At 42.5% G+C, this 11501-nt stretch overlaps 2 non-coding genes across 2 annotated transcripts; one reads left to right on the forward strand and one right to left on the reverse strand.

The window, feature by feature from the left end:
* The first annotated feature begins 10471 nt into the window (after nt 1-10471).
* On the forward strand, nt 10472-10544 carry trnav-cac (transfer RNA valine (anticodon CAC)). Its single transcript has one exon. It is a non-coding gene; the product is annotated as a tRNA-Val (tRNA).
* A 684-nt stretch (nt 10545-11228) lies between these two features.
* On the reverse strand, nt 11229-11299 carry trnag-gcc (transfer RNA glycine (anticodon GCC)). Its single transcript has one exon. It is a non-coding gene; the product is annotated as a tRNA-Gly (tRNA).
* Nucleotides 11300-11501: the final 202 nt, after the last annotated feature.

An 11501-nucleotide genomic window follows, 5' to 3' on the forward strand; every position in this document is an offset into this window, starting at 1 on the left:
CACTCCCTGACCTGTAAAAATAGGAGGATATCAAATTAATTAGTAGTGTTAATGACTAAAATATCAGGGGGAAATTTGCCAATGCAGACCAAAATAATACGGAAACACTCACGGTCATGTGCTCCACCACGCCCGGTCGTTGGAGGTGTCGCAAGATCACAACAGCTGAGAGGTAGTACACCACAAAGAGCCTTTCGTCAGCGCCCAGGGTGTCAGGACAACTCGACAGTTTATCCATAACTGCCAAGAAGTCCTTCTTGGCCTTCTCCAGAACAGCCACGCAGTCTGTTGTTGACAACTGGTGTTTGTCAATCAACATGTTATGCCTATGATAAAAGAAACAAACAAACAAATATTTAAAAACACATCATATTACAGCAGACAGAGAGAGGACTACCAGTTCTTCACCATTTACATGGGTATAATAACAAACCTCAGCTGGATGATCTCCTTCTTCGATTGCTTGGAAATGATTTCCTGCAAAGATCCAATGAACTCAGTGAAGATGATGATCTCTTTTATTTTCAACCTGAAAATAAAAGAGATCATGTTAAATTGCCTTCTAGTCATGACTGTTTTGCTTTTTTATTAACCTGCATACAAAGTTTCTAATAAAAACAGTGTTTAATGGTGGCCCTCACCTCCTGTTTGCAATTGCCGAGATCCTTCTTTAGGTAGTTGGCAAAGTCTTTCAGCAGTGGATGGTCCAGAGAATGCCTCTGATATAGGCCCTTCTCAAGCATGAGCTGCTTGGTCTGGATGCTGTATTTTGGAGCTTGGACACTGCAATGAGGGATAAGAGCTTTGTTTTAATAGTGTATCATTGTTATTGATGTGAGCCACATGCAAAAACAAGCATCAGATACGTAGAAAAGCTGAGACTCACCATTGAATCACCTCGCCACAGTCCACAGCAGCCTCAGACAGCTCACCCTCTTCACTGTCAGGAGTCTGTCTTGTGGATGGTCCAGCTATAGCACTGGCATCAGGCAGTGTGTGAGCATCTTCAGGTGGCTGCCTGGTCGGTGGTCCAACTGTAGCATTTGCACTGGGCAGTGGTTGAGGAGCTCCAGTCACAGCATGGTATGAAGGCTTTTCACACACACTCACACAGCAGCACAGAGCCATCAACTAGAACAAAAGGATGGTCGTTAACTGAAACAAAGAATGTGGCCCATTGGGAGCTGGGACATGAGCAGTAACATGAGCTCTGGCAGGACACCGAAATAACTCTGATTAAACAAGAAGTAATGTTGAATTAAAGCCACCAACCTTTGTATTGGATATTCATCTGCCAGAGTTTGTTCAAGGATTTCATACAAAACACCTGTCTATTCTTATATTTTCTTAAAGCACATAAGCTGTAGATGTGATTTAAAATAAAATATTTCATGGTAAACCCTCCTAGGGAGATTATTCATTGTGAATATCCATGGTTTCACATTTTGGCATCTGAAATCTCAATATTCAGCACGTAGTTTTAGAATAATCCTTCATTCAGAAAGCTTTGAAATCTGTCTGTACTAATATTTTATGAGAGCCCAGGACCTGTAGATGTGATTTAAGGTATAATAAGCCATATTCCACCCCAGAATATTTCTTTACTCCATTGAAAAGCCTCACTTCTTCAACAAAGCCAAATTCTCTTATTTGGGGAAGCCTCAGCACATATGCCGAGCGAATTGGAGCCCTAAATGGTCAGCCTGTAGGTTAGGGGATTCCCTTCATTCAGACAGCTTTAAAACCTGTCTATACTTATATTTTCCGAAAGCCCAGGACCTGTAGATGTGAATTAAGGTATAATAAGCTGTATTTCTTTACTCCATTGAATAACCTCACTACTTTAGCAAAGCTAAATTCATTTTCCTGTGGAAGTATCAGCATTTATGCTGACAATCCCCAAATGGATTGAGCAGCAGTGATTTCATTGGGGATTTTCCATTTGACAGTGTTTTTTTTCCCGACTGTGGTGTCAAACGTAAAGTCAAACTCAGCGGATGTAAGTGAGCTGTTTTTTAAGTACTAAATTTGGATGCATATGTGCGTAAACTATATAATATTGATAAGAATTATGCTCAACTTTAATATAAAAAATAATAAATACAATTTTATTTGGCCTAACACTGCAGAGTGGTCTGTGGAATCCTTTCTTATGACCCCTCATGTCTTTTTTTGGTGTTTTTGCCCATTTTCAGCTCAGCGCAGGGGCCTCCAAATGCAGCACATAGATTGCTCGCGACAGGACCCGTCTGGAAAAAACAATTTTGAAAAATGAATAAATACGTTTTTATTTGGCCTAACACTGCAGAGTGGTCTGTGGAATCCTTTCTCATGACCCCTCGTGTCTTTTTATGGTGTTTTTGCCCATTTTCAGGACATTTGGTGCATTTTGGGCTCCAAACACTATCAGGGCACTGTGCTGGCTCTCTACTACTACTGCTGCTCTGTGGGCAGCTGCCATGTCCCATCCCCCGATGAGCCACGTTCCTGTAACGACCCTGCTTTTGTTCTGGCCCTCGCTCTTACCTGTGCCGACTTTCCCCAAATGATATACAGGAGACAAATAATTGCTTTAGCATCACCACACTTTACTAAGACAGACATATTTAAAAAGTACAGTCACAATATATGTTGCCAAAGTGAACGGTGATATATTTACACCCTTCTTGTGTCTGAATGAAGGGAATCCCCTAACCTACAGGCTGACCATTTAGGGCTCCAGTTCTTGTCTACAAAGGTTGGTGGCTTTAATTCAACATTACTTCTTGTTTAATCAGAGTTATTCCGGTGTCCTGCCAGAGCTCATGTTACTGCTCATGTCCCAGCTCCCAATGGGCCACATTCTTTGTTTTAGTTAACGACCATCCTTTTGTTCGAGTTGATGGCTCTGTGCTGCTGTGTGAGTGTGTGTGAAAAGCCTTCATACCATGCTTTCACACTCAAGTATTTTTTGCTTTCATCACAGTCCCCTGTAATATTTCTTTTGATTTTAGTTTCACACAGTTTAGTTTCATTCACTTGATTAACCATTTCCAAATATGTTTTTCCTTATAGAAAGACTGACTGAGGAGCTGGAGCATCATCACTTGATTGTGACTGGAGCTCCTCAACCACTGCCCAGTGCAAATGCACTCTCATATTCCATCCCAGAATATTTCTTTACTCCACTGAATAGCCTCACTACTTCAGCTAAGCCAAATTCTCTTATTTGGGGAAGCCTCAGCACATATGCTAGACATCACAAATTTGAATAGTCTGTCCATAGTTTTAGGGTCCCCCTTCATTCAGATAGCTTTAAAACCTGTCTACACTTATATTTTCTGAAAGCCCAGGACCTGTAGGTGTGATTTACAATAAAATATTTGATGGTAAACCATCCTAGTGAGATTATTTATTTTGAATGTACATGTTTTCAAATATTGGCATCAGAAATCTCAATAGTCAGAATATAGTTTTAGAGTAATCCTTCATTGAGAAAACTTTTAAACCTGTCTCTACTAATATTTCCTGAGAGCCCAGGACCTGGGTGGGTGGGGGAGTGGGGGAGTTACCTGTTAATGTGAAATGTGGGTGGGGCTGTAAGGGCCACAGTTTAAATACAGGAGAAACTTGGTCCCTCACACAGACCTAGAGTCAGACTTCTAACTGTAAACTACACTGCACCAGAGATTTTCATTTTTCTTGCTACTGAAATGGCTTCAAGGTAAGTAACATTAATACTTGCTCAGATACTGGATTGTAAATAGGTGAAGATGGTTCTGCCTTTTTATTTGTCAAGGAAACCTACATCCAGACACTATCTGCTGTGCCCATTGTGTCTGCTTTTGCAAAGTTCAGAGTACATGCTTAGCTTTTGAGTGAGACCAATTGTGTTTTTTAGATTGTATATTTCATGCACCTTAATTAATGCATGTTAAGTAACCTATTTTTATTCCTATATTAACCACACTATCCTTACTGTCTTTTTGTCCAGGAAACCTTCAAACCGTCACTGCCTGCTGTGCCCAAAGTGTATGAGGACTCAGGAGGCCCTCTCAGTCCATCTGCGGAGGTCTTGCATGAAGAACAGCACTGAAGCAGCCATTGAAGCTGTGGTAAAAAAGGCCAAGTTAGATGTTCTTGACCTCCTGAAGAATGGCAGGACTTTTAATTACAAAGTCCTCAGACAAATTCTGGCAGATGCATGCCCATTGCAAAGGTAGGTGGCTTTACTTCAATATTACCTCCTCCTTCCTCACTGCTCATGCCCCCACTCCCCATTTTCAAATATTTTGTTTTACTATTTCTTTGAGTTTTAGTTTCACAAACTTTATTTCATTAACCATTTCCAAAAATCTTGTTTTCCTTTTTGAAAGACTGACTGAGGAGCTGGAGCGTCATCACTTGTATGTGACTGGAGTCCCCCCCCCTCTGCCCAATGCAAATGTAGACACCAGGCGGCCAACTGTGGCCGAAGTCCAGGCTGAGCCGTCTCAAGTGTTTGAGCCATTGGACGAGGCGTCAAACAGCAGTGGAGAGCTGTTTCAATGGTGAGAACCTCAGTTTCACAACTTTTCTGATGATGTGTGTTTTTGAGAGTGGCTCACATTATAGCATTATTATGCAAAGCATTATAACAAGTCTTATCCCACATTGCAGTGACCGAGATGTGAACTACTCTGTCACGCCCAGGAGTCACATGCTGGAGAAGGGGCTTTATCAAAAGCATCCCTTGGACCATCCCCTGCTGAGGGACTTTGCCACACACCTTAAGACTGAGCTCCTCAATGAAAGTTTCAAACAGGAGGTGAGGACCATCTTTACACACCCTGTTTATTAGAAATGTTAATTAGAAAGTTAATAAAAGATGAAGCAAGGAGCAAAAGTCATGATTAGATTGTATTTTAAAATTGTGTATTTTATTTTCAGGTTGAAAATGTTTCAAGGTACCTCTACTATGTGGACCCTGAGGCACCATCCCTGCAGTTTGTTAAGAACAGAGAGAAGCTCCGACAGTACCTCCTTGAACTGTCTGAGGCTAAACTGAAAAAACAAACGCAGCAGAACTACCTCAAGAGTTTGAAAAGGTTGGCAGCATTTTATCATCATTATTATTATTATTATTATGGTGTCAACAGTGTAGATGTTACATGTGTAACATAAATCCCTGTACTTCCTCTGACAGATTCCTGCTTTTCCACACTATTCAAACCAACCTGAGGCATGAGGATGAGGCACTGCATACAGAGTGCAAGCATTTCATTGATTTCATTGGTTCTCTCCAGAAAGTCACATCCAAGCAAGTCAGCAAAGAGATCGCCCAGAAGAGGTAAATTTAAGTGTTTGTCCACATGTGAATGGATTACACTACAGAACTGGCAGTCCTCTCTCTCCCTGCTGCAATATGATTTCTTAACACAGTTGATGGTTTTTTTTTTCTCATAGGTATAACATGTTGATTGACGAGCAACAATTAACACCGGGTGACTGCCGAGCTGTGCTGGTGAGGGCCAAGCCGCACTTTTTGGAGATTATGAAAGAGCTGTCTGACAGTTGTTCTGGCACCCTGGAGCCTGCCCAGGCCATCTTTGTGGTGTACTACCTCGAGGCCATAATCATCCTGCAACACCTCCAACGACCGGGCGTGGTGGCGAACATGACTGTGAGTGTTACTGTGCTCTTTTGGTCTGTATTGATATATTTCTCCAGACAGCTAAGCCATTGCATTTACTAATCATTGGGATATCTTACTTTTTTACAGGTCGGTGAGTGGCTTGACAGGATTGAAAAAAATCAACTGTACGTGATTGGCGTAAAAGAACACAAAACGGCAGCACATCAACTGGCAGTGTTTGCCCTGTCACAGGAGGAGGAGCGCGTAAGTTCATCACAATGAGATCATATTTCCTGTCAGAACGTGCTCAACAGCAGAAATGAATCTTAACACCCTTCTCTCCTCTGCCAACAGTGGTTTGATATATACTACAGACTGGTGCGTCCACAGCTCCTGAGACCCTGTAAGAAAAGGAAGAGGGACGTGGAGGATGACTGCAGTGCAGAAGAGATGTTCTTTGTCTCCTCCACAGGGAAGCCAATTCACAACCCCTCTAATGACCTGATGCGGCTGCAGCAAAAGTAAGTGAATCATTTCCCCTCTCTGCTCATGTGCTGTTCATCACCGTCTCAGATGAGATGTCTCGATACATTTCTAACATACTGTTCAAACTTGCATTTTAGATACGATCTCCGTGCGTGACCAGCCAGATGGCGCCAGAGCATTTGAGACGGCAGCTCACTACTTGCCGGAAGATCAGAGGTTATTGGTGGCCTTTTACCTGAACCATTCGAAAAGCGACTGCTGAGAAGCATTACCGCATGAAGCAACGTGACCTCATGGTGAAGACTTCTCAGCTGTTGAGCAAAGTTTCAAGGTGAGCATGTTTTATATTTGCCAAAACAATGCAAACGTAACCAAACACACCATAATCTATATTTAGACAATCTGAAAGTCTAATGTTTTTCTTATAATCTCATTAATTTCTTTTGTTTCATGTAGTGCTGAGGCTTCTGGGGAAGGTACTGGATGTGAGCTTTCTGATGCCTGTTCCAGCCGTGCTGTCCAAGACTCACCAACCAAACAGCCAGTGATCTGTCTGCGAAGGCTCCCGGCTGATAATGAGAAGGTCAAATTCTTCACCGCATTTGAAACCCTACTGAAAACGTACCCTCTGTCACTGTCTGGGAAAGGGCCAGAAGTGAAACACCGGAAGGATGCGTCTGAAAAATTTGAACGGAAACTTTTCACATACTGGAGGAGGAAGCAGTTTGAAAAGCGTGTTGAACATGTCCGCTGTAAGTAGTTTTCTTACCATATTTCACATTATTTTCAAGCAAAAATGATTGCACTATTCAATGTTTTCAATTATTGTATTCATGTCTAACAAAACTTTTGTTATTTATTTTGACAGCACAATTCAGTTGGCGTGCGCCAACAAGAGATCGTCTCGAGGCTTGGATAAAGAAGCAGGGATGGAAAAACACTGGCTGCATTGCTGATAAAGTACTCAACAACTGGGCACCGTCTGGATCGGAGGACACCATCATGGACAGTAAACAGATTCAGATGTTGGTGAAGACACAGAAGTGGATAGGACTTCATATCAACAAATGTGAAGACAAGGGCAGAGGGATCGTCACGACCCGCAGATTTGAGGCTGGCGAGGTGCTCTGCGACTACCACGGAACGGTTGTCACACATCGTGAGGGACAGAACATTCACAAAAGCACCACTGGCAAAGAGACTGGCCATGCCTTCTTTTTTACAAATAAAAAGGGTGAGAAAATGTGCATTGATGCAAAATCAGAAACGTGTGATTGCCACCCTGGGATGCAGACTATCGGCAGGTTGATCAACCACTCGAAGAAAAAAGCCAACATCAAGCCGAAGTACTTTAGCGTGGAAATGGACGGAGAGCAAAGAGATGTAATCCTTTTCCTCGCAACCAGGACTTTGATGGTCAATGAAGAAGTTCTGTTTGATTATGGCGTCAACAAGAACTCTTAACGGAGAGGGTCAAGGACTCGACAGGCTCAACTAACGTCATGCTTTAGACATTCTGTTGCACTTCTGTCTACAGTGCACTGCATGAATACTGCACCACCTGTACATTGCACCTCCCCTCCCTCCCACTCTCCAGAGACCGCAACAGATCACTTTCCAGTTTGGGCATATCAGATGAATATTTATTTCTCTCCTTTTTTGTTTCATTGTTTTGGTTTCTGAATGCATATATATCACCGTGCACTTTGGCAACATATATTGTGACTGTACTTTTTAAATATGTCTGTCTTAGTAAAGTGTGGTGTTGCTAAAGCAATAATTTGTCTCCTGTGTATCATTTGGGGAAAGTCGGCACAGGTAAGAGTGAGGGCCAGAACAAAAGCAGGGTCGTTACAGGAACGTGGCTCATCGGGGGATGGGACATGGCAGAGCAGCAGTAGTAGTAGAGAGCCAGCACAGTGCCCTGATAGTGTTTGGAGCCCACAGTATTTAATGGCATTATAACCCTGACCCCTAACCTACAGGCTGACCATTGAGGTCTACAGTTAACTCATTTGGGGATTGTCAGCATAAATGCTGATACTTCCCCAGGAAAGTGAATTTAGCTTTGCTAAAGTAGTGAGGTTATTCAATGAAGTAAAGAAATACTCTGGGGTGAAATACAGCTTAATTTACCTTAAATCACACCTACAGGTCCTGGGGTCATAAGAAAGGATTCCACAGACCAGCTGCAGTGTTAGGCCAAAAAAATTGTATTTATTCATTTTTTTAATTTTTTTTTTTCCCCAGACGGCTCCTGTCGCGAGCAATCTATGTGCTGCATTTGCAGCGCATGCGCTGAAAATGTCCTTAAAATGGGCGAAAAACACCATAAAAAGACACAAGGGGTCATAAGAAAGGATTCCACAGACCACTCTGCAGTGTTAGGCCAAATAAAAACGTATTTATTCATTTTTCAAAATTGTTTTTCCAGACGGGTCCTGTCGCGAGCAATCTATGTGCTATATTTGGAGGCCCCTGCACTGAGCTGAAAATTGGCAAAAACACCAAAAAAAGACATGAGGGGTCATAAGAAAGGATTCCACAGACCACTCTGCAGTGTTAGGCCAAATAAAATTGTATTTATTAATTTTTATATAAAAGTTGAGCCTATTCTTATCAATATTATATAGTTTACGCACATATGCATCTAAATTTAGTACTTAAAAAACAGCTCACTTACATTCGTCGAGTTTGACTTTACGTTTGACACCACAGTCGGAAAAAAAACACTGTCAAATGGAAAATCCCCAGTGAAATCACTGCTGCTCCAGTCGTCTGTCACTCAAAGGACAAGATAAACTCATCTCCTTAAAAAGTGGGGGAAACAGCGCCTCCACAATTCCACTTTTGGCCAAAAATATATTGCATCTGTAGTGATAATCGCTACCATAGACAATGAATGGGAAAAGTTAGTGATCACTATATCCGGCTCCTGCACGAGAGGTCCCCGGTTTTGAAACCTATGACACGTTTTGGAACAACTTGTTGTTTAAACTGTACAACGTGACCATAGGTCGCTTTCAGCACTTATTAACCAAGCATGGAAGACTAATATCTGAATGTGGCTTTACACAGCACAAAGCTAGATATTAAGTTACCATAGTGTAGTGGTTACCGTGTTTGCCTAACACGCAAAAGGTTGCTGGTTTGAGACCAGGTGGAAACTATAAGAGATTTTCATTATCATGGCGATGATCAAGAGGTCTGTAACTTCTAATGTGTCCCTAAACGTGGCCCTCAGGGGGAGTACATTTGTGGTGGTGTGCTGTTTGGCAGCATGTCGCAGAACATGGAAATGTGCTGCTGGTATAAATCTGGTCAGGTGGTCCCACAGCTTTGGTATTGAAAGGATTTAAGGTTAGAAATTGCTGTTAACCAACTCTAAGTCCATATATTGTGTTTTCTGACAGACTGAGAGGATGTCGCAGTGACACAGTAACGGGAGCTGACGTCTTCAGCTTCTCTGAAGGACAAAAGAGGCACATGGACATCCTCTGCGGGGACACTGAGTCTCATCCACCACAAGGTTAGGTATTTGAAAGGCGCAGGCTCGTTCCCAGAGTTGGTTTACTGGAAGGGAAGGAAAAGTTAGATCTGTGTTGCTGACGAACACTGTGATGGTGAAGCTTTACGACTTTACCGAAATAATTACAAAGTCCCAGGCATATTTCTTTTTCGACAAAAAGTCAGACAATGACATGCATTGCTACGACTACACAAAACTTTGCCAGAGCTCAAACACAAGTACAAAATTTGAGGTACTTGTACTTGAGTCTTTTCTTTTCATGCTACTTATACTTTTGACTCCAAAACATTCAACAGCTTTTTTCTACTTTACAAATGAATATTTTTGTGCACAAATCATATAAAAATGTAAAAGTAGAGCAATAGTGGCGCTCACTACAGTGGCACTCAGGATAATACGTCAGGATAATATACATAATGTCCAATGTCTGCAAAACTAAGGACATGAATGTGGACTTTACAAAGAAGCAGCAAAAGAACTACGCCCCCCTTTGGCTCTGTGATGTTTGTGGAGAAGCCCTTCGATGGTGGATCGCATTACTTCCGCCAAATGTCTGTGGTCCAGGACTTAAATAAGGCTTCCTGTCCTAACTGGTGAAAAGCTGGTGGTTTGAGGGAAAAAAAATATAGACAGCAGTGCTACCCCCCCCGTCAGGTTTAAAAAGAAGGATTGTGATTGTGTTTTTGTTTTGTTTGTTTTTTCAGAATTTCAGAGGTATACACTCGCTTAATGATTTTTGTTAATGGACAAAATATTATTTGATATATTTTCCAGCTATATTTCAAATGTTGTTATGTTTTAAACTATTACTACTACTCTATAGTGGATCCCCGATGTTCCTGAACGGCTCCCATTGATATCACATTTCCGTAGTGTAGTGGTTATCATGTTTGCCTCACATGCAAAAGGTCCCCAGTTCAATACTGGGTGGAAACATTGTTAAACTTTCATTATCATATCTCAAAAGAGCACACATTTCTGGATGCCTAATGGCGAGCTGCTGCTGCTGGCGTTGATCAAGAGGTCTGTAACTTCTGATGCGTCCCTGAACGTGGCCCTCAGGGGGAGTACATGTGTGGTGGTGCTCTGCTGTTTGGCGGCATGTTGCAGAGCTGTAGAGCCTCGTGAGGAGTTGTAGGCTACAAAACTAAACAAACATATACTTCATTCACATTTACAACCTCAGGGGATGCCGGTTATTCCTCTGGTCTTTGGTAAGTGCTCCTGTGTAGCCCATATGTGCTAAGTACTGCAAAGGACAACATCATTGGCTGGAAATCAAACCCAGGCCTCCCACATAGCAGGTGAGAATTGTCCCACTGAACCACCAATGCTCATTGACTCCAAGTGTATGCATGTGATGGCACGTGCATACACCTGGAAGTTTGACTCACCGCCTTCTGCACCAAACAGACACAAAATGCAGCTAAATTTCAGATAGCAGCAAGCCTTTTCCTACCCAAGAAAAGCAGGGGGAAAAGAGTCACAGGTGTTGCTTCTGGTGTGGTGTATGACATGTCACTAACGCCAGCATCTTCTAATGCTCCTCTCCACGGTATTAACTGCAAGAAGACAAAGAAGTTGTGCAACCATTGACTCCAAACAGCAGTAAAGACACAGTGCATTGGCCGGGAATCGGACCCGGGTCTCCCGCGTGGCAGGCGAGAATTCTACCACTGAACCACCAATGCTCACATGGCAGTGACAGCCACAGCCACCGTTTTTTTGACGCAATCTTGTCTTCATATTCTTCCTAGGCCGAATCAGGCAGCACACAACCGATCCATTTTGTGCCCATCAAGACTGCAACAGCATGTCAAACGTCTTCTTTCATGGGGACCTGCACAGAGCCTGAGGGAGAGAAAGCCTGGGTAAACAAAGCTAGTTGATCGC

The sequence above is a fragment of the Plectropomus leopardus genome, chromosome 16, assembly GCF_026936395.1.
Source record: "Plectropomus leopardus strain MGB_pleo_1.0 chromosome 16, ASM2693639v1, whole genome shotgun sequence".
NCBI lineage: Eukaryota > Metazoa > Chordata > Actinopteri > Perciformes > Serranidae > Plectropomus > Plectropomus leopardus.